The sequence below is a fragment of the Lynx canadensis genome, chromosome F1, assembly GCF_007474595.2.
Source record: "Lynx canadensis isolate LIC74 chromosome F1, mLynCan4.pri.v2, whole genome shotgun sequence".
Taxonomy (NCBI): domain Eukaryota; kingdom Metazoa; phylum Chordata; class Mammalia; order Carnivora; family Felidae; genus Lynx; species Lynx canadensis.
The window spans coordinates 23,817,914-23,845,270 of NC_044319.2; the positions used below are offsets into that span (position 1 = coordinate 23,817,914).

The 27,357-nt window shown below is 40.9% G+C and overlaps 1 long non-coding RNA gene across 1 annotated transcript; it reads right to left on the reverse strand.

Annotated features, from left to right (window-relative positions):
* Positions 1–3,432: 3,432 nt before the first annotated feature.
* On the reverse strand, positions 3,433–27,311 carry LOC116737855. Its single transcript, XR_004343135.1, has 4 exons — positions 26,497–27,311; positions 17,760–17,890; positions 3,821–4,005; positions 3,433–3,495 (listed from the first exon to the last, which is right to left on the reverse strand). It is a non-coding gene; the product is annotated as an uncharacterized LOC116737855 (long non-coding RNA).
* Between the last annotated feature and the right edge of the window lie 46 nt (positions 27,312–27,357).

Sequence of the window (27,357 nt, forward strand, 5' to 3'; positions counted from 1 at the left end):
GTTCCCATATACTGCCTGTTCTCTCATATGAACAGCCTCTCCCATTGTCAACAACCCCTACCACTGTGGTACATTTGTTGCAATTGATGAATCAACATTGACACATCATTATCAACCAAAGTCCATAGTTGACCTTAGGGTTCACTCTTGGTGTTGAATGTTTGATGGGTTTGGATGAATTTATAATGACATATATCCATTACAATAGTACCACACAGAATAGTTTCACTGCCCCCCAAATTCCCTGTGCCCTGCCTAGTCGTTCCTCCCTTCCCCCAACCCTGATATTTTTATTGTCACCATGGATACCCCTTTTCTAGAATGTCATATAGTTAGGATCATACAGTATGCAGTTTTTTGAGATTGGTTTCTTTCACTTAGTAATACATATTCAAGTTTCTTCCATGTCTTTTCATGGCTTGACGCCTCATTTATTTTTGGTGCTGAAAAATATTCCATTGTCTAGATATACCACAGTTTACTTATCCATTCATCTACTGAAAGATATCTTGGTTGCTTCCAGGTTTTGGCAATTAAGAATAAAGTTGTTATAAACATTGTGTGAAGGTTTTTGTGTGGACATAAGTTTTCAACTTGTTTGGGTAAATGCCAAGGAGGGAAATTGCTGGATGATATATATGGTAACAGTGTGTTTCATTTTATAAGAAACTGACAAAATTTCTTCCCATGTAGCTGTCCCGTTTTACATCCTGACCAGCAACGAACAAGAGTTCGGTTGCTCTACATCCTTATCAGCATTAGGTGTTGTCAGAGGTTTGAATTTTGGCCATTATAATAGATGTGTAGTGGTATCTTACTATTTAATTTACTTGCTTATTTTTTTAAGTAGTCAGACACTGAGGGAGGACAGCAAAGGGAAAGGATTCTCATAGGAAATACATTCACAGCATACCTCATTTTTAAAATATGGTGTTAACTACAAACTCTTGTTAAAATATTTTTGTGGAAATCTACTTCTTGTGTTTTAAGCATTCTGATTTGTTATACGACTCTGTTAATTATTGTTTTAATTTGCAACTCCCTAATGACATATGATATTGAAAATGTTTTCATATGCTTACTTGGCACTTACATATCTGTGTCAGTGATGTGTTTGTTCAGGTCTCTTGCCCATTTTTTAATTGGATTGCTCATTTTCTTATTGTTGAGTTTTTAAAGTCCTATATATATTTTGGATAACAGTTCTCTATCAGATATGTCATTTGCAAATATTTTCTCCCAGTCTGTGACTTGTCTTCTCATTTTCTGACTGTTCTTTACTTTTTTTTTTCTTTTTAATTATAAGTTCTAGCACAGGGTACACATTTTTCTGGATCTTACTTCTTCACTTAATGTTATATGTTGGGGGCGCCTGGGTGGCTCAGTCGGTTGAGTGTCCGACTTCAGCTCAGGTCATGATCTCACGGTTTGTGGGTTCAAGCCCCACATCGGGCTCTGTGCTGACAGTTCAGGGCCTGGAGCCTGCTTTGGATTCTGCGTCTCCCCCTCTCTGCTCCTCCCCTGCTCACCCTCTGTCTCTCTCTCAAAATAAATAAAGATTAGAAAAAAATGTTTTAAATATTATATGTTGGAGATTTTTTCATTTGAGAATGTAAGGAACTCATCCATTCTTTTTTCAGAGGCATTCTATTCCATCGTATGACGTTATCTTGACCAGCCTCTTACTGAGAAACACTGGGTTTTTTCTAATCTTTGGTTAAGGCAATGTTGCCATGAATAATCTTGTATGCACATCATCTGGTATGAGTGCAGGTGTGTCTGTAGGAGGCAGCTTACATTTCTTCACCGTGTTGAGCTGTGTATGCTTATGGCATTTTGGCAAATCATTTACTGCATGCCCAATATTGTGTGGTTTGCAGGTGTTTCGTAACTGAGGTTGAGCTCTCTGTGGTCATAGAAGTCTCTACTCTTCAGAGATTACCTGGGGATCCAAAAGAACTTCACACTCTGCTCTGAAGTCACACCGACTTTCTGGTTCCTTCTCACCTCTGCACTTTCACACAGGCTGGACTGCTTGTCCACACTCTTCCCCTGCCAACTCCAGCTCGTCTCAGCCTAAATGCCACCTTCTCAAAGAAGGTTTCCTTGTCTCCCCTAAGTGATATTGCTTCCCTCTCTGGCTCATCCTCATAGTTCTCTAGATCGTCACAGCTCTCTAGATCTTGCCTTTGTATGACCTACAATAACCCTAATTTGTGTATATTTAAATGGTGATCTGTCTGCCATTGCTCCATGATGGCAGTGACCTTATTAGTGACGTTTGTCTTATTCCATCATAGCACTGACATCCACCCCAGAGGTTTAAAACAGTACCTTCATAGAATGAATGAACTTCAGATCATTAAGCAACTGTCTTCTCATTCTTCAGGTCAATTCCATCTTTCAAAAAAATGTTTTTTAAAAAACGTTTTAACGTTTTATTTATTTTTGAGAGAGAGAGACAGAGTGTGAGCAGGGGAGGGGCAGGGAGAGAGAGGTAGACACAGAACCTGAAGCAGGCTCCGGGCTCTGACCTGTTGGCACAGAGCCTGACATGGGGCTCGAACCCACGAACCGTGAGATCATGACCTGAGCTGAGGTCGGATGCTTAACCCACTGAGCCACCCAGGCGCCCCCAAAAATGTTTTAAAATTTTAAAGTTTTGCTTGCGTTAAGTCAGGTTTGAGAAAAAGCAAACACTTCAGCTGGCTCTGGGTTGGGGGACATGACACTTTCAAAGAGACAAGCCAAGCAGTAGCCACTGGAGTCAAGAGAGCATCAGCTTATATGTTTTCCAGAGACTCTTAGATTGACCATCAACTGAAACAGTACCTGGGAACTAGCCAGCCTTAGTTTCCAAACATCTTTTGTATACCAGTCCCTTGTACATGTCACAGCTCAGTTCTAACGACTGGGGTTGCCATCTTATATTCTGGGATTCTGATTGCTAACCTCTGGTAACTTCTGAATGGGTACGTTAAGAGAAGTGAAAACACGTGTTATGGCCATATGGACTGGTGACTAGAAAATATTAGGAGGAAAAACAAATAGAATTTTGCCTCCAAATACCTATATTCTTCTCAGGAGAGGGAAGGGAGTCACATATCCAATTCTTGGGTGAATCCTAACCTTCTAGTAAACAGCTGAATGCAATGTTGTAATTGTCATGACACACAATCCCTCATGAGCTATGTGCAACGCATAAAGGGATTCCAAGAACAAAAAGGATGACATTTGTTGTTATGAAAGTTCATGTTTCTGAATATTAGGGAAAAAAAATAGGCCCCAAAAGATGCTGCCAAGTCTCCTGTGCATATTTTCTGTATAAACTTACTTATTCTGATTCTGGACCAATGGCATTTTCTTTTTCCAAACACTTTTTCTTTCACTTAGCAAAAAATGACTCATAAGCTGCTCCAGAAGAGGTCAATGATTTGGTTTAATTACTTGTCCAGGGACATGAGGAGAAGCTCAGGTAAATAAAGAGATGGTTTTCTGTAAGAGAGTAAGCATGCATATGTTAACATTATCTTCCCTCCCACAGAGGCCCTAAACGACAGAAGAGGGAAAATAAAAAAAAAAAAAAAACTCTGCTGATCAGCATTTGTATTTCAAAGATTAACAAGCTACTTCTTATTAGAGCTCCAGAGAGTCTGGGAACTTCAAACGAGATAAGATTTGATATTGACAAACGGTGTGCTTCTTCCCAGGAAGATCATTTCAAAATGTACATGACTTCCTTGGCTCTGCCCATTCATTCCCCATCACAAGGCTATAGAATGCATACCACAGGGCACTAAATGACGTTTTTATAACCTACCTTATATGTAACCGAAACTACTGCGGGTCCTGTATGTGTTCCGCGTCGGTGGAGGCAGTGTCTGGGTGCGACGGAGAGTGTCCATTCCGGGGGCAGGCAGGTGTGTGCCTCCTTCTCGCCTCCTAAGGTGGGACCGTGGGCCGCTTTCACCGCCTCTTGGAGATTCAGTGTTTCCATCTGTAAAACTGGATTGTTTGCATGGATTAAAGAAAACAATGCACATAAAGTGTTTACCAGCTTATCTGGCATATAGTTAGCATACAATAACCAGCACCTGTTCTTACTGTTACTATTACCAGGCACTTCTTCAGTGCCTGATATGGCCCCTTGCCCTCAACAATCCAAAAATCCAGTAGCAAGACAAGGCTGGACAAGTACGAGGATAACTAGAAGTACAAGGCCCTGCGCGATCCCTGCCACTGATTATTTGAATGAGGTAATAGCATATCTTGCCACAAAGTCTGAAATTTTTATGTAATGGCAGGTGGAACAGGATCATGCTTTCATATATTTTGCTATGTTATTTCAACTATTAGAATTATTAAAGATTTTGCCTCCTCTGGAAACATGGTGGGGGAGGGGTGCATCTGGCTTCCTTCCTTCCTTTTTTTGATGTGTTGATGGCATTTTTTTTTCCCTAATGAATTTCAGTTTACTGCAATGTGATTTGACCTTACCAGGTCACTATATGAGGTAAAGCGCATCCTGTTACGTGTGTTGGGTGTTATAAGAATAAGCTAAATATGTTGAAAGAGGTGTGAGAAGATAGTATATTCATAAAGAAAGGATGGGATGCTCTGTCAGTTCTAGTCCTCTGGGAAGCAAAAGCCAAGATAAAGTAACCAGTATGAGAGATATATGGGGGTTAACGGCTGTGAAAGATAAAGGCCCGAGGGGACAGGAGGAGCGGGGAGCCTTCAGTCTGTGATGCAGGTCTAACAGCTTTCAAAGGGGAGGGGAAGAGCTTCAGACTGCGGGCCATCTGAGAATGTCTCAGCCAGCCCCCTGGGTTATTGGTGGAAAGGCTCTGGGGTCCCCACCATGCTCAGTCATTGCCTGCGAGCTTCCAGTGAGTGAAGGCTCGGGGTGGATGCTGCGGTGGATTCCAGAGATCTGCACCTGTGGGCGCTCAGTCAACCACACCACTTCTAGCAGGTTCTTCCCAGAGGGAGATTTGAAAGGTACACCGCCACAGCTGCCATCCGTGGGCTCCAAAATGGAACAATCGCAGAAGAATAAAGAGCTCCCTGGGGCTGAATGATGACTGAAACTAGACATTCAATTGAAAGATTGAAAATTAAGGTTGAGAAAACCTCTCAAAATGTAGAATAGGTCAAACAGATTGAAAATATAAAATACATAAAATTGTAAAATGAGGCATTCAAATAGTAATCCAGGAAAGCCATTTTTTTATTAATTAAGGCTTCAGAAAAAAGGGAGGGAGATAAGAAAGAAAATTATATTACAAAGAGAAGTTCCTAGAACTGAAAACTAGGTAGAGCCTTCCCCACAATGAATTTAAAAAAGACCCACACCTGGATACATCTTCATAAAATCACCGAACACTAAAAAGAGAACATTCCTCAAAGCTTTCAGAGAGATACAACAGTTCACATGCAAGGGAAGGGGAATCAGATTGTCACCAGACTTCTAAAGAGTAAGTCTGGAAGCCTGAAAACAAAAGATACAGTACTTTAAAGATGCTAAAGAAAATTATTTATATCCCCAGACTGGCCAATAATGATTTCAGCATGAAAGCACTCAGAAAATGTAATTTGCAAACAATTTGTCTTAATTCCTGGAGGATGTACTACTCCACATAATTGGGATAAAAAAGAAAAAGGAGAGGTGCCTCGGTTGAGCATTTGACTCTTGGTTTCAGCTCAGATCATGATCTCATGGTTTGTGAGTTTGAAGCTTGCATCGGGCTCTGGGCTCACAGCACGGAGCTTGCCTGGGATTCTGTTTCCTTCTCTCTGTCTCTTTCTGCCCCTCCCATGCACGCTCACTCTGTCTCTCAAACAAATAAAACTTAAAAAAAAAAAAAAAAAAAAAAAAAGGAAGACATAGGATTTGAGAAACAGTCTATCCAACCAAGTTAAAACAATGATGGGAATTTTCAGGGTGACATTTGCAGCAACTCTAGAGCCCCAGTCCCCACTGGAGCAAGACACCAGATGGGACCAGGAGGGAAATCTCTGTGGAATAAAATATGTGATTAAAAATGGCATTAATTGAGAATATTAATAAAAGTTTGAAATGCCAACCTCTAATCAAATAAGTAAGGGCAAAAAAGACTCAGAAAAACAAAGACTATAAGAAAAGTGCTGTGCAATAAGAGGCAATCCAAAATGTGGTGTCAATTTAGGCAAATGACATAATGGAAAAAGGGAAATCTATTTGGCTTTGACGCTAGAAAGAGCTTCTTTAAAGTGGCCCAACCCTGGCACTATAAAGCCTAGAGAAAATGAAAAGTAACCCTAATACACTGCTTTGCGAAGCAGTAGACAGTAGTTACATTGTTATACTAACGCAAACACTGTTTATTCATTTTTAAATTTCAGAGTCAATCCACAAACAAAGCAGGAATATTGGTGAAATCTCAGGACAAAATGTAATTATGAATAAATATTGGATGATGCAAAATAATATAGAGCTGATAGATGGCAGTGGGGGTAGGGGAGATATGGAAAGGAAGGGTAAGGCAGTTTTCCAAGTTGGAATGACTCAGTAGAAAATCAATGGAAACAAATAGTTTAATCATATTATTTCATGTTACAAAAGTAATCAATGGAAGAATTAAAAGTCGTATGAATACTAAATATTGGGAAGAGGATGCAAAAGGGAATGTTAATGCAAGGTAAATTTTCATTTCTTATGCATTAATTGATCATAATTATAAATGATAGTAAGACTACAGCGTTATAATTATAGTACCTACACTTGTGGAAATAACTAAAGAGTTGAAAAGAGAAACAATGAAAAGAGATGAAAATATATCAAGAGGTAGTTGGGGAAATACCAAGCTTTATGAATTCTTTATTATTTGATTTTTACCACACACAATCATTATTTTGATAAAAACTGAAATTAAAAACAAAACACTTAAATCTTAGATTTTTTAAATTTATTTTTAATTAATTTATTTAATTTATTTTTTATTTATTTTTTTATTTATTTTATTTTTTGTTTATTTATTTTTGAGGGAGAGAGAGAGACAGAGCATGAGCTGGGGAGGGGCAGAGAGAGAGGGAGACACAGAATCCGAAGCAGGCTCCAGGCTCCGAGTTGTCAGCACAGAGCCCAACACAGGGCTCGAACCCATGAACTGTGAGATCATGACCTGAGCCAAAGTTGGAGGCTTAACCGACTGAGCCACCCAGGAGCCCCAAAACTTAAATCTTACCTTGTTTAAGGCAATAGTGGTTGCCATAGCAACATTGTATCATGTAGATTTAAAACCCTTTAGGTTTTTTGTCCCTTCAGTGGGCAGAAGATTATGTAGCTCATATGTCCACTTCTTCCCCTCCGTCTGTCCCTCTGCCCCACCTTCCCCCACCCCCAACAATATTCCAGAATGAATAAGAAATTGGCATATTTCTTAAGGAGACACAAATAGTCACCATTTTGAACTGCCTGCCGTAATTAAATTATTATATCATGTCATAAATAAAAATGTGCAGGCATTGGCATATTGCGGGCATTAAATTTGTAGTGACAAAACAATTAGAAGAATATCCTATAGCCACTGACCTGGATATCATCCAGATCTCAAGCCTGTTTCTTATTTAGTTCTCTCTTTGGGCTTTTCAGGGCTCAGGAAAAAAAAATGTATAGTTTTTAATCTCATTTTTGGGTCAGTAGTCAACTTGGTTAGGGAAATGGCTGTCATTGCTAACATCATCATCAGAGCACATGAGAACAGCTTCTCTGTTATTCAGAAGGTCACCTTGCTTCCAACATCCTTCTACAGCATAAATGGTTAGATCCCAGAACATCTAGAGTATAAGCTTCCCTCTGGGGCATTTGAGCCTCTTGAAGTATGACTAGCACGACGACAGAGAGCCTTTCCTTATATGTTGGCTTTTACAACTTTGTTAAGAGCCAGAAAGAGAATCTTTTGCCACACCTGCTACCAAGATTTAATCCGTGAGAAGGACACTGGTCATTCTCTTTTAGTCGCTGTTGAGGGGCATGTCTATGTGCCTCCTGCCATGTTAGGAAATTTGCATGTATTATCATTTAATTTTCACAACGATCCTGGGAGGCAAGGACCATTATTACAGCTGTTTTTCAAACATAAAACTGAGCCTTAGGGGAATCAAATAGGTGTTAAGTAATGGGTCCAGGATTTAAAGCCTTTGTGCCAGTTCCAGATTCTAGACGGTGGTCTACTGTAAGCTTATGGTTTGAGTTTCTCTTCATTAATCTAAAAGCTCTTTACCTCAGTGATACTTTAACAAATATACTATTCTTCTCTGTTTATATCATCTTGTTTTATCCCTATAGGCTCATCCTTTAAATTTTTTTTTTCTTTTTTTTACTGGGGCTCCTGGGTGGCTCAGTTGGTTAAGTGTCTGACCCTTGATTTTGGCTCTGGTCATGACCTCATGGTTCATGAGTTTGAGCCCCACATTAGGCTCTGTGCTGACAGTGTGGAGCCTGCTTGGGATTCTGTCTCCCCCTCTCTCTCTGCCCCTACCCCACTCATGCTGTCTCTCTCTCTCTCTCTCTTTCAAAATAAATAAATAAACTTAAAACAATATTTTAAAAATGTATGTAGTAAAATTGACCAAAATAACTTCACAGGCTTTATTGCTACTATTGTTTTGTGCACTGAGAGTATATCCCTTCTGCTTTTTTCTAGCATTTTACATCACACAATCTCAACTAGAATCTGTCTTCATTTACAACTAAAACATTTCTTTGGAAGGGAAGGACTAATTCTGAATAATCAGATCCATTAAGTAATTTAAAGCATTTTACTCCCATAGAAACCTAAAATCTGTCTGTATTGGATAAAATTCTCAGAACACTTTTAAAACATAAGTTGAAATTTTGTATCACTTCCAAAATATTGAAGTTTTAATTTTTTAAATAATTAAGCAAGAAATTAAATGGCAAATTATAAACACAACATGTTGGTTTTAACAGCACTTTCATATTCATTTATAATGTATGAATATTTAAACAGCGAAAGTTTGGATAATCTACATTTTAACATATAGTAACAGTAATATGTAGTATCCAATGAGTAGATGCAAAAACAGTGCTATTCTATTAAGAGATTAAATATCGGGACGCCTGGGTGGCTCAGTAGGTTAAGTGTCTGACTTTGGCTCAGGTCACGATCTCATGGTTTGTGAGTTTGAGCCCCGCGTCGGGCTCTGTGCTGACAGCTCAGAGCCTGGAGCCTACTTCAGATTCTGTGTGTCCCTCTCTCTGCCCCTCCCCTGCTTGTGCTCTGTCTCTCTCTCTCCTTCAAAAATAAATAAGCATTAAAAATTTTTTTAAAAGAGATTAAATATTGAGTGGAAGAAGATGTGTAGTTGGGTTTTTTCTTTATTTATTTTGAAAGAGAGAGAGAGCAAGTGAGCATGAGCAGTGGAGGGGGAGAGAGAGGGGGAGACAGAGAATCCCAAGCAGGCTCCACACTGTCAGCACAGAGCCCTGTGTGGGGCTCAAACTCAACAACCATGAGATCATGACCTGAGTTGAAACCAAGAGTAGGACACTTAATGGACTGACCCTCCCAGGCGCCCCTGTAGTTGGGTGTATTTTGTGTAAGTGAATTTGATTAGGCAGAAGTCTGTTATTAAGTGGGGAAAAAGGCAAACAACATGTCATTTGTGTTTAAAATTTTCACTTGTGGGCCAGTTTATTCTTTTGCAGGAAGGAACAAAAATCAGATTTCTCTGAATAAAAATAGATTAATGGCATGAAAATAAGACAGAACATAAATCCGGATGTTTGAAGTGTTATCTTGACTAAGTATTACCTCTAGTTTTTTAAGTCAACTTTATTTAGAAATAATTTGCATACAATAAGATGTACATACTTTCAGAATACAGCATGATGAGTTTTCACAAACGCTTACAGCCATCAGCCAGCCACCTTCATGGTCAACGCATAGAACATCATTCCAAAAGTTCTCTGATGGTTCCTTCTAGTCAACCTCTTCCCTCCACTCCCAGACCCAGGGAAGCACTGGTCTGTTGTCTGACACTATACATTAGATTCATCTTTTCACACATCAAACCCAGTAGTTTGCGTGTCTACGTGTGGTTTTCTTACCTGCTTAGTAATCAGAATCCTGCTTGGAACAGACTATGCTTCTGGGATTTGTAAGTCAGTTAATCATCAAATCTAAGAAAATGTGAACCATTACTTTTACAGAAATTTTTTATGTACCTTCTTCACTTTCTTTTCTTTCTGGCATTTCAATTACATAGATGTCAGACTGTTTTCTATTATCCTACACATCCCTGAGATCCCATTTTTAGAAATATTTTTATTTAATGTTCTTAAGTGATAATTTCTATTAATTTGTCTTCAAGTTCACTGATTATTTCTCCTGTCATCTCCATTCAGGTATGAATCCTTTCCAGTGAACTTTTCATTTAAGTTGTTGTACATTGTAGTTCTAGAATTCTTATGTTTTTTAAAAAATAGTTTTCACTCCTCTGTTGAGATTCTCTATCTGATAGCTCACTGAGACCACATTGTATTTGAAATCTTTAAAAATATTTATGGTTGCTGCATTAAATCTTTGTTTGCAAATCAAATCTTTGGACCATCTTGTAGTCAATTTTTATTTTCTACAATCTTCCTCTGATTTTTGTTACACCAGGAGGCAATTCAATTGCTTGCTGAGCACCTTAAATCTACACAAACATGTTTTCTGCTTTCTTATGGTAGATATGTGGAAGGTGCTGGTGTTTTCTAAGACTCTGTAAACTGGGTAGAGTCAGCTTCCAAACTCTGATGGCTCTACCAATCAGAAGTCTTGTTTTTAGGTCTTGTTACTGAGTCTATTGTAGGACTTGCTAGATCATGATCCTTAGTACTAAAGCATGGTGTTTCTGGTGTCTCGGCTGGATACCCAGGGTGTTAATGAGGTCTCTACTCTCTGGCTGGGCTGGCACACCAACATTTCCCAGCTTCATCTCTCAGATCCCTTTGTCCCACTCACATAGAAGCCACTCTCTGGTAAACTTAGAACATGCACAGCCTAGTCCTTAGCCAAGGTCAAGATTTTTGAGTCTCACTTCTGTGTAACTCCTCCCTACCTAGTGTCTTGCTTTGTCTTAAAGATCCTAACTAGTTCAGCATCTCCAAACTCTGACGGTGTCTCCAGGCAGAGAGAGATGGCAATCATAGGGATCACCTTGTGAATTTTTCCTGGTCTCAAGGACCACAGACTTGTGCTGCCTGTTGCTCAAAGCTTGACAACAGTTGCCTTATACATTTGGTACAGTTTTAGTTGTGGAAGGGGGGCTAATCCCACACCGGCTATTCTGCCATGGCTCTAGTCTTATCTATAGTTTTAAGGAGCTACCTGATGAAATCTGAGATCCATTAATAACAACATCTGAGATTTTTATGGTGATATTGAGGTGACTGGGAAAGGAAGATATAATAACTAAATTCAAAAAAAGAAATGAGAGGGGTGCCTGGGTGGTGAAATCGGTTAAATGTTGGACTCTTGCTTTGGGCTCGGGTCATGATCTCACTATACTAAGATCAAGCCCCTCATCAGGCTCTGTACTGGGTGTGGATCCTGCTTAAGATAAGATTAAAATTTTTTTAATGTGTATTTATTTTTTTATTTATTTATTTTTTTTAAATTTTTTTTTTCAACGTTTATTTATTTTTGGGACAGAGAGAGACAGAGCATGAACGGGGGAGGGGCAGAGAGAGAAGGAGACACAGAATCGGAAACAGGCTCCAGGCTCTGAGCCGTCAGCCCAGAGCCCGACGCGGGGCTCGAACTCACGGACCGCGAGATCGTGACCTGGCTGAAGTCGGACGCTTAACCGACTGCGCCACCCAGGCGCCCCAATGTGTATTTATTTTTGAGAGAGACAGAGACAGAATATGAGTGGGTTAGGGGCAGAGAGAGAGGGAGACACAGAATCCGAAGCAGGCTCCAGGCTCTGAGCTGTCAGCACAGAGCCCGACGCGGGGCTCGAACTCACAAGCTGTGAGATCATGACCTGAGCCAAAGTTGGACGCTCAACCAGCTGAGCCACCCAGGTGCCCCCCTGCTTACGATTATCTTGCCCTCTCCCTCTGCCCCTCTTCCCCATTCTTGCTCTCTCTCCCTCTAATAAATAAATACAATCTTTAACATAAAGAAATGAGAGTCAAATTATGGACCAAATGATCACGAGACTTCCTAAAATGTACATTATGTTTCTATCTTCAGTGTATCTTCCTTGGAACAGCCATCTTCCACTCGCTTCCTGGGTTATGAGTGGTTTTCAATTGTGGTGCCTACCTAACCACTCCCAGTCACAGATGTGGGCATGCTTGTCCAAGCTGAGCCTATCAAAATATTCCACTCCAAGGACTCCAGTGGCTGGTGCAGGAATGAGCACCCAAACAGTATCAGAATATTTCCTGAGTTTAACACATGGCTATTGTAAGAGAGATGTTCTCTTTCTTTTGGGGTTGCTGCCTGGGAAGATTTGAGCTGAATCTCTTGACAGACAACTTGCCCACTAAAAGGCCAGAGTCTGTATAATAGGGCTTTGTCTGTCTTGGGCTGCTCAGCATCCAAACTTTCTTCCAATTTGAGATTTCTACTGTGTGACTCTTGGCAGGTGGCACCTTCCTGCCACGCACCCTAGTTAACCAAACATTCTCTATCCTTACCCTCTGGAAGCTGTGCTTCAGCCAATTGGATTGAGTCTCGTCAATCCAACTCTCTTACCCGAGACTGCAGACAGGAAGGCTGTGATGTGAAGATGGAGGAAGAGTAGTGACCATTTGTACAACAGTAGAGGACTGGAAAATGCAATGAGAGCAGTTCAGTGTCCAGTGATGGCCCCTTCAGACGTATTGGCAACATGCACCGGGGTGGCGCTGACAGCACATGGGCCCTTTCTGGACTTGGTTGTGCCCACAGCTGTCTGGGAACCCTTAGGTGTTTGCCTGCTTTTCTGTTCCTGGTTTTCAAGCCTTCCTGATAATCCTGTGAGCTACCCAATAGCCTTCTGTAAATTCCTTCTTTGTTAAAGTGTGTTTGACAGACTGCTAGCTGTCCCCCAAAATGTGTGTATAAGTGGCTGGAGGAAGACAGATGGATACACACACACACACACACACACACACACACACATCTCGAGATCTCGAGATCTCGAGGTGAAGGGGAGAAAGGGAAAGAAGGAGGAAAGTCAAGAGAGGGAGAAAGAAAGGGAAAACTTTTGCTTTTCACTTTATATTATTCTGTACTGCTTAAATGTTTCAGAATAAGAAGCATGTATTGTTCTCAACCTTTTTTAAAAAAAATCAAGTGAAGAAGATTACCTTGACCTCAATTATCCAGACTTCAGCTGCTGTATGTCTAAATGCTCTCACTATTTCTTTACCAATGAAATTATTCCATAGACAATGTAATGCAGGGCCTTGGATGTGCCGTTCTTCCTGAACTTCACTTTGAAAAAGAGAGCAACTGCTTTCTGTGAGGTCTTTTCCTTCCAGACATTTTGGAGGCAGGAATTTATATATAGCCCTCTGTGTTTTGAGGAAGGAAAAAGAACTTCTTCTGCATTGAGTTTTCCTTGGAAGATTTTCCCATTTGCTAAAATGTACTTTCCTCTACAACTGTGTCTCTCTCCTTCACTAGAAATTTCTCCACTGTGAGGAAAACTCTTTCCCCTGAGCCAGTATTCAGCCAAGCTGGTGGTTTTTATTTGTTTAGTTTGTAATTTTTTTCATGAACATGGCATGTGAGTGACTGACACACATATAATGGTTTCTTTGCTTTCCCTACTTTTGGACCTATACCTTCATTGGAGTTATTGCAAAAATGGCATCTGGGTAACCACTGGCAAGATGAAAAGCGATATATAAACCACATACCCTGCCACACTAACATTTTGTCCAGGATGTGATGACGACCACCTCTATGTTTACCCATAAAGTCCTGATGAAATGATAGGAAAGTTATGATTCCTTCATGGCTAAACCCTTTGGATCAGTGCTTCATCACTGTGACCCAATGAAATCCTCCCTGTTCCATATAGTTCTGTGTATATATGGTACCTCTTTATTTTTATTAGTTGTATAATATATACGTCCTATAGTGCAATTTCACACATAGGACTTCCTTTAGGCCTTGCAGCTCAAAAAAATTTCCCCATAAATTCCACTTGGGATTTGGGATTAATTTGGGCTAAACTGGCTACTTTAAAATACGAATGTCCTGCTGGGTGGTAGATTCCACTTCTCCTCCAGTAAGAATTATTTAACTAAATAATATGTGTGTAGAGTCTGCCCCAACAGACCAGTCCTTTACCTTTCTCCACCTGCTCTGTGTCCTGAGTTACTGATTTTTATTGGCCACATAGCCTCGCTCCCTTGCCTTCCGGATTGGGCAGGTTTAGTCCATGGACAGTTCTGGGAGGAGATCAAAGGGTGGAAGCAAAGAGAGATTAGGGTATTTATTCCCCTGGCTCCTTCCCTCCTGGGCCATGACTTGGCACTGGCTGTGTTTCTCTACCTAAGGCCATAGCCCTTACCTGGCTTTGGTAACTGCTTCCTCCAATCCTTGCCCCTTTCTGCTATTATTGTACTTAGGGAGCTTTATTATCCCTTGTTGATTTCATTTAACCCTGCCCATATCTTTGCCTCTTCATTAACTATTTTCCAATCATGGCTTTTGTTTTTTTTTTTTAATTTTTAATGTTTATTTACTTTTGAGAGAGAGAGAGAGAGAAAGAGGGAGAGAGAGAGACAGAGCATGAGTGGGAGAGTGGCAGAGGGAGCGGGAGGGACAGAATCGGAAGCAGACTCCAGGCTCCTAGCTGTCAGCACAGAACCTGACGTGTGGCTCGAACACACACACTGTGAGATCATGACCTGAACATGTTTAACTGACTGAGCCACCCCGGTGCCTCCAATCATCACTTTTAAATGTGCTATTTCTTTTCTGACAGGACCCAGACTGATGCAGTGATCCCACTATGAATGGCCTCAAGAAATAGATCTCCCAAACTGTACATTGGGATTGTATCGTGTGGAAGGCAGAAGGACACCCTCCCCAAAATGTCCACATCTTAATCCCTGGGATCTGTGAACATGTTAGGTGGTAAAGGACAGTTAAGGTGGCAGATAGAATTAAGGTTGTCTATCAGTTGACCTCAAGATAGGAAGATTATCCTGGGTGGGCCCAATGCAATCACAAGGATCCTGAAAGTGGAAGAGGAAGGCAGAAAAGGAATCAGTGCCAGACTGGTGTGAGGTAAGAAAGACTGACCAGCTGTTTCTGACCTTGGACATGGAAGGGTGTCATGAGCCATGAAATGCAGCCAGTCCCTAGAAATGGAAAAGTCATGGAAAGAGATGCTTCCCTAGAGTCTTCAGCAAGAATACAGTCCTGCTGATACCTTGATTTTAGCCCAGTGAGACCCGTCTCAGAGTTTTGACCTACAGAGTTGTAAGATAATAAACATGTGTTGTTTTAAGTCAATAAGTTCATGGTAATTTATTATTGTAGCAATAGGAAACTGATACAGGTTGCTAACACATTCGATGAGAACATAGAACTTTCTTCTTTTTTTTTAAGTTTATTTATTTATTTTGAGAGAGACAGAGACAGTGCAAGTGGGGGGGGGGCACAGAGAAGAGAGAGAAAGAGAGAGAGAATCCCAAGCAGGTTCCATGCTGTCAGCTGCAGAACCAGATGTGGGACTGAAACCCACAGACCATGAATTCATGACCTGAGTAGAAACCAAGAGTCTGAGACTTAACCTACTGAGCCACCCAGGTACCCCAGAACATAGAACTTTCTTGATGTAAGAAAATGGAATATGTATAATCCATAGTATATTATTAAAATTATTACTAGTAACAGAGATTGGGATGCCATGCAGGTGAAGGGCAAGGTATTAAAAAATCATTTAGCTGTGGTCCTTAGGTGCTATGATGACAATGGTAATTTTCAAGACAGTGGGGTGAGTTGGCTTTTTCTGTCAGTCCTAAATAATGTACACAGATAAAAGTACGGATTTAAAGCTTTGGAGATACAGTCAGGGTATAAGTAGAAAGTTAAAAAACCTCTCTGGCAGCTTTAAACAATGCCTAGGGGCACCTGGGTGGCTCTGTTGGTTAAGCGTCCGACTTTGGCTCAGGTCATGATCTCACCGTTCATGAGTTCAAGCCCTGCGTCAGGCTCTGTGCTGACAGCTCAGAGCCTGGAGCCCGATTCAAATTCTGTGTCTCCCTCTCTCTTTGCCCCTCCTCTGCTCACACATTCTCTCTCTCCTTCAAAAATAAATAAAAAAAAAAATAAATAATGCCTACCTTTGAGACATGGGCTGGGAGTATTTGGGCAGATGCAGAAAAGACAAAGAACTCTGAACCCCTAAATTGTCTTAAAACTTTCTTGCATATAAGCACCCCGATCCAGTTTAGGGGTTGGAGAACAGAGAATTGGTGGTAGATGAAAGAAGCCATGCCTCTCAACTTAGTCCTCACATTAGCCTCAGAAACAGCACTGTGCAACTGTTTTATGTTAGTCATTTTTTCCCCTTTATTTCTCTGAAACCTTATATAAAAGGCACTGGTAATGGCTGACATCTGACATTTAGGTGGGATTTTGGCTGAATTCATATCTCCTACAATGAATGGTAGCTGTGGGTCCTCTGTATTGAGGATGTAAGGTTTTTTTTTTTACTCAGATGAAAGGATGCTGAGGCAAAGTGTGGCTTAAGGTGAAAGTGTGTTTCCATTTTTCTCCACCCTGCCTTGTGTCCTGAGAAGCTGATCTTTATAGACAGCATCAACCAGGCTTCCTTGTCCTCTGGCTTCTGGCTAGGTTTGGCCAATTTAAGGCACTGGCAGAAGATTAGAGGATGAGCTGGGAGAGAAAGGGCAGGGGATTTACTTTCCTGCCTCCCTCCTTGCAGGGCTACAGTTGACTACATTTGCCACAGCCACTATTTTAGAAACATAGCTAGAGACCCCAGCCCATGCTGGGCAGCCTGGGTCTACAGCTTGCTGTTGTTTCTACAGTTTCCTGGGGTCCTTCACCTAACCCTTTCTGGGTCTCCTTAACCTTGCCTTTACTTTTCTAAGTAGTCCCTTTATTAATCTCTTCAAATATCCCCTTTTTCTTTCTGGAACTCTCACTGATACCATCATCATCATTGCCATCATCATCAGAGCAACTAACATTTACTAATCACTTATTATGTTCCAGGCACTGTGCCCAAACTTCTCACACAAATTACTTATTTTATCCTTACCATAACTTTATGGTATGCATGACTATTGTTACTCTGTTTTAGAGATCAGGAAATTGGCATTTAGAAATTGGCACACAGCTTTCCCAAACTTACCTAGCTAGACAAGATTTGAATCCAGTCTGCAGCATTTGAGAAAGCATGGTAGAATAAGTATAGAAGACAGGTTTTGAAATCAAAGACACTTGGTGACAAATATCAAATGATGATCTGAGCCAAAACACTTAATCCCTCTGAGCTTAGGTTTCCTTATTTCTGAAATGGGAACTGCCTTGCCTCAGCTAGTTAGAGCTGTTTTTTGCAAGCAACAGAAGCAACACGAGCCAATCAAAATGACCGGATTCCAGGGAGTTGTGGAGATAGTAACAACTAATGAATGCATTCTTCAAGGCGTCCATGTTGTCAGTTCCAACCATCTTCCATCCGTGGCTGACTGCTCAAGACTCAGATTCCCAGGAGAGGGTGCCTACCTGGTCTGGCTCATGTTACTTTCCACACCTTTAATTCAGTAGGGTAGGTCATCAAGTATTCATTCAGTGATGGAGAGTTCATCTCCCAAGGAAAACTGGTGTGATTTTACCTGAAAATGGGGTAAGGGATGCTGTAAAGGCAAAAAGGAAACAAACACTATAAAACGTGGTTTCATGAATTCTACAAAAAGTAAAGGAGATAGTTTAGGCAAAGCACCTGACATAGGAGTCAGGGCTTTCTCTTCCCTTTTGCTGAAACATTCAGAAAAGGGGCATTTAATAGTAGTATAAGAAATGATATTGAATAGAATTTATCCTCCACTGGCTGTTTCTGTTGTCTACCTCCTGATAGTAGACAGGAACTATCTGATGTTAACCTCCCTCTTATTCTGCCCAGTGACTGCCAACCTTTCCCCATAATGCCTGTGTTTATATAGATTTCTCCCCATTGCTTATAGGCATCTTTCTATGGTCTGTCCATACTAATGTGCTAATCTGAATCATCTCATTGGTGAGCATCCTGTTTTTTCTCCATCGTTACATTTTTTAAAATTTCAAACATATAGAAAAATTAAAAGAATCAGACAGTGAGCACCCATAAACACACCACCTAGATTCTACCATTAATATTTTAGGTTATTTGCTTTATGGCATGTCCATCCAACTGTCTTTCCATTCATACATCCATTCAAGCCCCTGTTTGACAACATTGTATCTTAATGGATTAATAAAGATTTTTTTTTACAATGAACCAAAATCTTTCATATCAATGTTAGCAAAGAACCAAATGACAGAGGTCCCAGCAACAACTAGGGGTTGGGCCAGTATCTGTTGGTTAATGCTTTGAATAGAAGAAGTTTTTAAAACATTTGTTTCTCACAGAATGTAACCATCTGTTCTTTCTAACAGGTTCTTGACTTCTATCATTTCTAACTATGTCTCTAAAATAGATTTTTCAGAGAACTGCTTTTGGAATGATTGGGAAAGTGTTCTTGGGAAGAATTCACTGACTGAAGTGAGCCAAAATCAGAAAAGTATACGGATGGAGCATTTCCTATGTAATAATAATAATGATAAGTTTTGAAAAATGTCTGGTCACCAAAAATGTCTGTCAGGAGTCAAAGACTCTGAGAGGGATGGTCCCAATCTTGAGAATCAGATAAACAACTCAACTCCTCAGGGCTACTGGAATACCAAGATAATTTACACACCCCACATTGCATTCTATTCTTACTGACTAGGTTTCACTGTGAGACTTGTGGTTTCATTCAAGCTCCTGAATTCAAAATTCAAACATCTGGGTTTTTGTTGATTTGCATACTTGTTGAAAAGAGATGGTGAGCCAGTGCTGGTCAAATTTTAGGTGCAAAGGTAATAAAGTGGAAGAAACATAACATAGCCATTTTTGAAGTGTAAATACAGTTCACATTTAAGTCTACAAACGGAATGTCTAGTCTTGGTGCCATTTGTCTGTGTTCTGGCATGAGATTTTTATATCTTGATGGGTAAGTAGAGGTGGATGAGTGTGTTTTGGGAGTACTAAGGTGGAATTAGCAGGTGGCTGAGGAAAACTTGCTGAGAAAAAAAGGAGATGGAGGAATAATTCTGCCAGCAGGAGAGAGAAGGTCTAATCTGTACTGGAAAGAATAGTGAAATGTAAATAGAATCTCAGGACATGTCAACGAAGAAGAATAAAGATGAAAAGGGGATAACATAGAAGAGAAATGCAAACAACACCTAAATAAGTGAATATAGACTGAATGGAGAAGAGACATCTCTGAGTTTAGGTGAGAAATTCTCAAGTAACCAGGCATGCTATGATAAAGACTGGCCTGGGGTGACAGGATATAATAAAAAAGAAATGAGTACTATAGACAGGTAAAATACCAGGGAGAGGTTCTTATGTGCTTAGGCCAATCAGCACAGCCCATCAGCCTAACCCTAGTCAGCTCAGACGTGGCCACAGAACCTTTTTAAAAATGCTTGGATAGAAAAGTACTCTCTTCTGGTTGGTATGCTGTGTGGACCTGAAGCTTGGAACTGCTGCAGCCATGTTGACACCATGAGGGAAGACAGCCTTATGATGATGCTTCCCCTTGAAAGACAGAAAAACCAGGTCATCCAGGACAACACCGAGCCACTGATCAACCTTCTCTGAAATTCAAACCACCCCGGGATTTAACACATTCAACCTCATCATTGAATAGCTACAAATTGATAATGGTGTCGGTGTAGCCCAGAAGGCATCACTAACATAGTTAATGGTGCCAATTTTACATCCTTATTGGAAAATAATCTTCTACCACATCCTCTGGCACATAGACAATGTTCAGTTAAAATATAAGTGGAGGGGGAAAAATCTAGCTAAAAGCCAAGGTTCGAAGCAAAGGTAAGATATCATGTTTGTGACAGCAAAGTGGTGTTGAGTAGGGGGTTTGTGGCCATGCCAATGTAAGGAAGAATTAGCAAAAAATTCCATTTTTCCCATTCACCATTCTGTAACAGAGATAAAGCACCTGAGGATATAGAAATAGTGATCAGAAAACAGGTTTTCTCACATTTTCTCAGCTGCTTTTTCAAATTCTTTCCATTCTTGACAGTCAGCAACTCACAAGATAGGGAGGATAGTACACTTCTCTTCTAATTTTTCAGGGCAGAGGGAACTACCTAAAAAGGAAAATAATGTTCAATAGTGTAGTATGGGAGCTCAGTTCTGATGGTGACTTTTTTAAGGAACCATTATGTCCCCAAATAGTCTCTACCATCGGTAATTGTGCCCCCTTCTCCAAAGCATGGGTGATAAACTAATACAGTCTTTCTGAGAGGCTTGGAAAATCTGCAAATGCAAACTACTTTAGAAATAGTCAGATACTAACTGAGTAGAGAGTAGAAATTACACCCTAGAGGAAATAAAAACAGCATTTTTCTTAGTCTTTATTTCCAAGGTTTGTGTACAAGGCTAGCGTTTTTCAGTGAGTGACACTCTGGAGTCCTTTCCTAATGACCCTAAACAAATTTCAGAGATCAAGCAAAGCATCATTTTGGTTAATAAACAAGGTCATAAAGTGAATATGCCAATTTCAAAGCTACCATTGTGTGGGGGAAGTTTTTTCGTTATGAACTAAGCATATTAACTTTTATGGCAGCTCGTTGCCTTCTGAGAGCACTCATGTATCCCATTTATCAAGGCTGTGTGTAGCCTTGAGATGTGCATGCGTATCACTGGGAGACAGAGAGTTAATAAATATGGTGCAAATTAAAAAGAGTCTCACCTATGGGGAGAAATAAATGAGATGAACAGAGTGATTAAAGAAAGCATCTTACTCAAGCTGAGTACTGAGGCAAGATTCTCTAAGAGCTACAAGGAAGCATGAGTATAAATAGTGGGAAGGACAGAAATTACCTATGAAGTAAATATCTGATGACTTCTAGGGCTTAGCCTGGAATAACAGAGAGGTCAAGGTTATCATTAAAGCAATGTATGCACTAAATATATAAAGAGGTAAATGAGAAAGTCTCTGTCCTCCTAAGATTTATACTCTACTTAGGAAGACAGGTTATGCACATGGAAAGGTGCTATAGCATGCCCAATATTGACACTTAAGGGTTAAAGGAATTACAGTCCTAATGGTGTGGGAGCTTAGAGGATTGCTGTGGGCTTGGGTACCTGGGGAGAAAGAGGTGATTCTAAGCTGCGCTTCGCAGAGAGAGTAGTCCCAAATGGGTGAGTGGATGAAAATGTATGTGAAGGGAAGTCAGAAAGGAAGAGGGAAAAGACAGATGAGATGGCCCCCCTGGTACTTCTGGGACATCTACAGACCCCATGAATTTCCTCATCTCTCCCTTTCAAGCAATAATACTGCATTAAAGGAAGAGAATTTGAATGAATAAAAGGAGGTCTTCTACAGATCCTCAAAAAGAGCAATTCTATTGTAGTGCTAGCTTTCTATGATATCTATGTGTATATTTGCTATATCAACACAGAAGTTACAGAAAAAAGAAAAATATAGGCTCTAATCATAATCATGACGGTAACTGACTAAAACCCAACAGGTATTCTTTCCAACAATTTAAAAATAGCAATAACATCATCATCCGAGATTTGAATTCACTTCAGGCACAAAGTAAAATATTACAAAAATAATTTCCCGGACACCTACTTAAGGGGAGATTTCAGGTCAGAAATCACATTAAGGAATTAGTTACTAAGCACCAGGACAAATCCATTAACATGGCAATCTTTGTGGTCATCTGCCATATCGCCAACACAGGTCTCAACATCATCACGTGGACAGGAGGGAAAACATTTTAATATGGGAAATGATGAGCACATCTTCTGTAAGTATCAAAGATCTCAGAGATCTTTCCTGGAATTACTGAACTATTTCCATCTTTTTAGTGAGAAATACCTCTTTAGGAAGGCAGCAGTTGATGTCATCCGGACTGTCGAGTCCTATTAAAGATGAGTTCAACTCAACCACCTTGTAAATAATAATATTCTCATCACTTGAAATATTAAAGCCATGTGTACAGAGCTTACATCATGACATTATCTTTTTAATTTCTTCCCTCACCTGTAGCAATCTCTTTAGCCTCCCATCTTGGAGGATGACACCACCATCTATCCAGTGACCTAATCCAATAACCCAGATGCCTATGTTTTTTCCTCACTGCAATTCCTGCTTCTTTCATTTTCACTCCCTTAGTATTCTCCCTGTCTGTGTCCACCACCCTATCCCTACTACTGCCATTAATCAGGTTCTCACCATTGCACAACTGGAATATTACAGTCTCCTAACTGGCCTCCTTTGCTCTCCTGTAGCCTATTTTCCCTAATGAATCAAGAGTAACCAATTCTGATAAGCACGATTCTGTTAATGGTACTGGCATAGGATAAATCTTTCACTGCTTCTAGAAGAAGGCTCAACTAATTCAGCTGGGATAGAAAAATCTTCATGATCTGACCCATCTACTTCATGAACCTTATCTCTTATCACACCCCCCATTTCTTATCTCACAGTCCAGCCAGGATGAATTGTTTTCGTGATCTCTGAATGCATCCCATTCCTTTGTTCAGGCTGCTCTCGTGTGGAATGTTCTTTTCAGTGACCATGTCTACCTGGCCAACAAAGCCCACCTTTGAAGGCTCAGCCGAAGAATTATCTAGGAAGTCCTTCCTGTCCACTCCTTTGAGTAGAATTATTCCTAATCAGTGCTCCCGTTAAACCTGCCCAGTCTTCTGGTATCACACATACTCATTGTGCTTTCTGGTTTCCAGGTCTGTTTTCCTTTTTAGGCTGAAGATAAGGGATGATGATGCCATATTCATCCCCGTATTGTATTCATATTTGTGTTGCCAGTTGGTTCCATGTTAGGCTTTGCCAAAGAGAGCACTAGAAAGAAGTTGCAAGACGGGAGGAGGAAGAAGGGACTTGCTCCTTCCTGTCTGCTACTTTCTGGCTTCTTGTCTGCTTCCTGTTCCTGTGAGCAACGCTCCAGCAACACTTCCTTGCCTTCCTGAAGTAGCAGCTGAATCCCGTTTGCAATTTTTCCAACCCTGGCAGAACAAGCCTCATTGTTTCCCTCAAAGGGACGCCAGCATGAACCAGCTGCCCCCGATCAGAGGGCTGGGTCCCAGTCTCCAGGGAATCCTCAAAGCCTCAAAGTTTTAATAATTCCAATTTCTTTCCCTGTTCTCCCAGGTTTGGAGGTGGGAGCTGCTTCCTGCAGTTGCTACTTCGCAGGAACTGTAGAATTCTCTTTTTATACTTTCAGTGATCTAGTTAACAACCACATCTGGCTAACAACTCTTTTTTTTTTTATTTAAAAAAATTTTTTTTTAATGTTTATTTTTGAGAGACAGCACGAATGGGGGAGGGGCAGAGAGTGAGGGAGACACAGAATCCGAAGCAGGCTCCAGGCTCTAAGCTGTCAGCACAGAGCTTGATGGGGGGCTCGAACTCATGAACCACGAGATCATGGCCTGAGCTGAAGTCGGACGCTTAACTGACTGAGTTGCCCAGGCGCCCCTAAAAAACCAAAATCTTAAAAAAAAAGTTTACCTCCAAAACATGCACTGAATTAGAAATGTTTTTGCAGGGAGCTTTATTCAGTATAACTCTATTCTCTAGGTCTTAAATTTGACATCATTGTTGCAGAGAATTGACATCATCATTCAGAGAATGCGCAATGTTGGCCACTTCGCACGGGGCCTACACCAGACTGTTTGTGACCAGTCCCACCCTGGACCAAGAATGCTCTTCTCATTCCAGCCCCGTTATGACTAAGCCCACCATCTTGATCATCCGAGCAGATTCTCAACTGGTTTGTCATCTGTATATGTTTTCTGCTCTTTTCCTCCCCCAGCCTGAGAGCAGGATTATTTCACTGTTTCTATGAATCCCCCACAGCTCAGCAAATATTATGCAAACAAACACATGAAGGAATTAGGTGAATAATCAGGCAAAGAGAAAATTCACTTGCATTGACTTACCACTGTTTATTGATTGGAAGACTTTGGGCACAATAGCGCTTGATAAAGATTGTTAATTAATCATTCACCAGTACAATGTATGATCCCCATTTCTCGTGAGTGATCCTGACTGCCTTACTATTGTTTTTGGACCTAGATCTCTCAGAGGAAACATTAATTTCTATTAATGGTGACAGAGGAGGCCACAGAAGGAAGAGCATGAGGTTGGAGTCAGAAAAAACTAGGTATAGATTCTGAAATTGCCACCTGTATGACCTTGGGGGCAAGTTACTTAAGCTCTTGGAGCCTCAATATCCTTTTCTGTAAATTGGAATAATAATAATAATAACAACAACAAACACCTATTAATTGTTTTATACCAGATATGTTCTAAGAGTCATACGTTTATTAACTAATTTAATCCTTACAACAACCCTGTGAGGTATTTACTATCACTACCCCCATTTTAGAGACAATCTCAGACAGGTTGAATGGCTTGTCTAAGATAACCCCGCTAGGAATTCTCTGGGTCCAGATGTAGAGCCAAGCAGTCTGGCTCCAGAGCCCAGCTTCCTGACCATCTGCTGGCTCTTTCCTGATTACCAAGAATCTCACTCAATGAGCTAATACATGTTGAGGGCATGGCCCATATAAGTGCCGCATAAATGGTGCTATTCTGGCACCCTGGAAGGGAATTCAGAAAGAGCTTGGATTCAGTAGCGTAAGTTCAGATTAGATTTACCATTGAAAGGACCTGACTGGTATGAACCGTTATTTTCGTTACAAACATTTTGGCAAAAGCGTCGGCCTCAAATAGTAGCAGAACATTTTCCTCCCATCCTTAGCGGTCAACGTGGTGAAAGGTATTTAGTTCTGTAGTGTTTATTCTGTGTTCCGTTGCTAAGGAAAAGGTGATGTAGCCAGATAATGCAGCGACAGGCGACAGCTGAGCCATGTAAAGGCAGCGTCCTGAGCCCTGAGCAAGCCTTCTCCGAGCCAGCACTCACTGCCTTTACCCAGCTCTGTTTCTTTCCAGTACCTCCCACCGCCTACCATAATGAACTCGTGTGTTGTCTGTCCTCCCACAGAAATGAAGTCCCCGTAGGGTCAGAACAGGATCGGTTTGGTTCCCTGCTGCACGGCCTTTGCTTAAAACACCATCCTACCGAGAGCGGGCTCTCGCCTCGGTACCTGCTGCACAAACAGCGGGCACTGTCTTCAGTACCGGTTTTCCAGAAAATACGGGACGAGTCTCCGTGCACTGTGGCTCATCCTCATTTCTGATGGGGACTGGGGACATGATCTTAGAACATAACTACAAGCAACAGGTCAGAGACAGTGCAGAGTCAGAGCCTGTATCTCCTTCAGCGCTTGGGTGAGGCTGCGGCTCCAGACGGGAGAGCCAGATAGGAGCCCTCCGAGGCTACGGAGAGGACAGATCTGAAGGAAATATGGAGGTGGGGTTGATGCCAGCGCCTCGAATCAGGTCTGCTTTGAGAAATTCCGCTGAGAATTTAGTCAGGAAAGTGTCTCTCTCAAAAAACCATGAGGAGTAAATAGCTCTGGGATGTACTGTTTTGCTGTGGCTGCTTGGAAGCTTAGGGCCAAACTTCATGCTCAGAAATGGTAGTAATAATTGTTTAGGCCACAGTTTTAGTATCTTTTTCTCTCTCTGATATACATATATATATACATCTATAATATGTTTATTATATTTAATATAAGAATAAATATTTATCATGTATATTTATTTTGCTTGACATAAGAATAGATTTGATATATAAGATATGTGAAATCTGATATATATGCATTCTGGGTTTTTTTTTAAATTTTTTAGGGTTTATTTATTATTGAGAGACAGAGAGAGCATGAGCATGGGAGGGGCAGAGAGAGGGGGAGACACAGAATCCGAAGCAGGCTCCAGGCTCCGAGCTGTCAGCACAGAGCCCGACGCAGGGCTTGAACTCACAAACCGTGAGATCGTGATCAGCTGAAGTCAGACGCTTCACTGACTGAGCCACCCAGGCACCCAAATCTGTTTTTATTTTAATAAAGTTATTACACATATCTTTCTGTTTGGAAACCATCTCAAATTTTAAAAGTAGGATATAAACGTAGATTTCTGAATAAAAAAGAAGTCAGAGAAGTCCTGAGGGTCAGGATGGTGGCCCCGGAAGAAGCCTCTCTTTCCTATTCCCCGGCATGGCATGCATTTCTGCCCCTCACTGCGTTACCCCCCTCCCAATCTTGGCCCCAGCTCCGGACCTGCAAGGAGTGTCCACTCGGCACATTTCTCTGCGTCCACCTCTTTCTCTACATCACTGGTACCAGCCACACATCCAGCAAATCCGATCCCGTGCTCTTCCATTTAACCTTCTTCAGGATTCCTCACTGCACAGCAGAGAAAAATCCGTTGAGCCAAATAAACCCTCCAGCCATGTTCCATGTCATGTCTTTCTCCAAATTTATGTTTAGTCAGTGTGATTCTGTTTATAAAAATGTATCGGATATCTACTACATGCCTGGTTCTACGTGCCCTAGAGTTACAGAACGGTGGGGCTTAGCTCTTTCTGGGAAGTCCTGCAACACCCTTGAGGTCATTACCTCTCCATATACTCTATCTTGTCTATCCCATGCATTCTTTTGTTATTTAGCTCCAATCCACACTGTTGGACATGGACTTTCTATGGCTTGTGGTTTACTTCTTCTGCTTGACTCTGCATTCATGGAAAGCAGGAGACATCGTTCATCCATCTCCACGACTTCAGAGTCTAGGGGCTAGCACACAGCGGGTGTTGATAAACACATATGTGTGTATATAATAATTTTTTAATGGTGGAAATTAAAGGCATGAGAAAGAATACCCAGGACAGTACCTTTCACACGGTATTTACTCACTGAATGTTTGTTTATGGGAAGAGAAAATGAGGGTCAGAGACACCCCGTAACTGAGAAAGGGAAAGGGAAAAGTGGTGAATGGGTTGCATGAGAGACAAATGTCCATGTGTGAGAATCATGTGTTTTGGAAGAAGAACAATGACTGAACTTTCAAACATGTGTATTTAGTTTGATTCAGTAAGTATCCTTTTTTTTTTTTTAAGTTTATTTATTTGTTAATTCTGAGAG